Source organism: Limulus polyphemus, unplaced genomic scaffold (assembly GCF_000517525.1).
Source record: "Limulus polyphemus unplaced genomic scaffold, Limulus_polyphemus-2.1.2 Scaffold3469, whole genome shotgun sequence".
Taxonomy (NCBI): Eukaryota; Metazoa; Arthropoda; class Merostomata; order Xiphosura; family Limulidae; genus Limulus; species Limulus polyphemus.
The window spans coordinates 1-3,261 of NW_013669079.1; positions in this window are offsets into that span (position 1 = coordinate 1).

Below are 3,261 nucleotides of genomic sequence, written 5' to 3' on the forward strand. Positions count from 1 at the left end.
TAAAATCGAATCGGATATCCGCGCGCCCCACGCTTGGTATTGCTGGCGCACCAAAATAAAGCTAATAAAAAGGAAACAAAGGTCTCATATATTAATTTACTCTAATACTGCTTAAACGAATTTCAAGAGTTGCGACTATTGAGGACTCCCCTCTTGTTCGGTTTATAACGTATTTTTTGACATTTTGTAAGGCCTAAATTAAAGATCTAAAATGCTGTTTTCCAAGTTGTTTTAGGGCGTATTTGGCAAATGAAAAACCGATGTTTTACTTGGAATTGTTAGTTGTTTAGTTGGCGGACGTTTCTACACAATTAATGGTTTGTTTTGGTGACGTTTCGGTTGAAATAATGAGTTGGTTGGACATTTTAATTCAATTAAGAGTTTGATTGGACGACGTTTCATTTCAACTAATGGTTTAGTTGGATGACGTTTCAATTCAAATGTATATTCCAGTAGGTTGGGAAGGGGCTTCCGTTGACCTCACTTGGTTAGGGTGAACACAAATGAACCGAAACCTTGTCCAGTTAAAAACACGTTGCTAGTACAAACATAAACAAACAAATGTGAGTCGGTGTTTCTAAATCACTAGCATATAAACAATATGTACAGGATAAGTGTAATATCTAGATTACCACACACCAAGGACCTTCGTCTTTAATAATCACCTACGACCTGTCTAGATTACCACATACCAAGGACCTTTGTCTTTAATAATCACCTACGACCTGTCTAGATTACCACATACCAAGGACCTTTGTCTTTAATAATCACCTACGACCTGTCTAGATTGCTACATACCAAGGACCATTGTCTTTAATGATCACCTACGACCTGTCTAGATTGCTACATACCAAGGACCTTTGTCTTTAATGATCAACTACGACCTGTCTAGATTACCACATACCAAGGACCTTTGTCTTTAATAATCACCTGCGACCTGTCTTTCCTGCCACCTGTTAACATCGCTACCACTACTACGACTAGCGCCACGTATACCAGTCATCTTGACCACACCAGATCAAATCAAGTGAAACCCGACATATGGTACGTACAGAAACCACAATTAACGGCTTCCATTCAAACGTCACAGCTCATCCCTGAAAAAGCTCGTGTAATCCACCGTGGATATCAGTCAGGTAACGTTTCACAAGTTTAGTGCGAAACTTCTCGCGGCCAGAAGACACGAGAATTCTTCTCGACGACTTTCCCTGTCGGCTCCATTCATGGGAAGATCCAACGTATTTAAGTGGAAAAACAAAGGAACATGTCGGGATACGTCTTCCACAAAACCATTCGAACAGATAGATCCCAGCTAATTAATGCACACGTTCGCCAGTTGTTCCGGGTATTTAAATGAATTAAAAGTGTTTGAAACACTTTTTGTTTTAATGTTGCAGAAATATGTGTTTACGTTTTATATGCGCAACACACACGTTTACGTGGATGAATGGGTTAATCCCGATCACAAGACTCCGGAACTGTCTCATCCTCCTTAGTTAATCCTCTTTACAGAGCTAGGTGAATTACACGGTTCGTCACATTGTACAGGTCTTCGGTCTACAACAAGGATTGAAACACTTGTATGTCTCGAGGAGTGACCGACCCGAACATCAAAGGAAGCCGTCCCCAAGAAAAGATAACCCAATGAATACACCATCTGCGCTGCTCACCCGCTCGTGGAGGAGATAAAACCTGTGACACTAAGTTTTAGAACAAAAAGCACCACCTTAGGGCAAATCTCACAAACTGATGTTTCTAACTTTTACTTTAAACACATAAATAAACTACGGGGGAAGGGGCACTCAATAGAGCTCATACCTCCCAGCCACGCAGCGTTGATCATATTCGGCCCTCAAAAAATACGAATATGTATCCGTCGTTATCAACGGACACTGACCACTTTTGGCAGAACAATGAGGAATAATAGTCTACATATGTCCACCAGGTTTCATCAAAATCCGATCATTTTTGACTGAGTTATAGAGGAAAAATAGGTGAAAAAACTAATCGCTTCTAAGTTGGGTCATAGTCCAAATGTATACCAACTTTCGTCCAAATTCATTCAGCCGTTTTCGAGAAAACATAATAATTAGTTCTCGATCCCCCCTACAAGAACAATAACCGACATTTCTTATATTTTACGAACATTTTCCTTTTTTGCAAAAACAAAGGAATTAAAGAAACACGAGAATTAAATTCCATCGGCTAGTTACGATCAACTTAAAAAAAAAAAAAAGTTTATAATGAGTACTAGAAGAAATGTTTAGTTTCGTATGTGTGTGTATATTTTGGAGGTGCCATATGTAATTAGCCATTCGTTATTTAAGGTGTTTGTTTTACTTTTGTAGCTAGTAGTTAATCAGTAAGTAGGTATGTTAATAAACGTTTAATTCACCCGCCTCTAACGTTCTGTTAATAGTGATGGTTTTATGGCGATCAGGAAAGCAATAGTTGAACAAGAAGTTTTATTTTTGAGTTGTGTTCCAAAAATGACGCATGCGCTGTATGCGTTTTATGATGCACACTAATCTTTCAGATGTTTGTGGTAATACAAAACATGCAGGATAAAAAATGAGGGAAAATCACATTAAAAAACCGACAGGTGGCACTGTCTTCGCCGTCAGTCTTTCCTCCACTGTGATAGTATTAGAAACGTACAATTATATTTTGATAGTACCAAGAATGTAAAATTATGTTGTAATAGTAACAAAAACGTTGAGTTATGTCATGATAGTACATGAATACAGTATCGAAAATTTTGTGTTTATGTTTTTGGTTAAGAAATAAAGGTTTACCTTCAAACTTAGTTTTTTTTTTAATGGTTTTTGGTCTATTTTTGAACAAAAATAAATGTTTTATAGGATTTAAAGGATTAACGGGAGAGTAACTGGAGTAGTAGTTGTTCATCTCCGGACTTCATGGACTAGTTTGTTTGTTTTTGAAGTTAAGCAAAAAGATACATAATGGGCTATCTGTGCTCTGCCCACCACGGGTATCGAAACCCGGTTTCCAGAGTTGTAAGTCTGCAGGCATCACAATGGACTATCTGTGCTCTGCCCACCACGGGTATAGAAACCCGGTTTCTATCATTGTGAGTCCGCAGGCATCACAATGGACTATCTGTGCTCTGCCCACCACGGGTATCGAAAACCGGTTTCTAGCATTGTTAGTCCGCAGACATACTGCTGTGCCACTGGGGGGCTTTCATGGACTTTCTTTTTTTGTTTCTTTGTTTTGAATTTCGCGCAAAGCTACACGAGG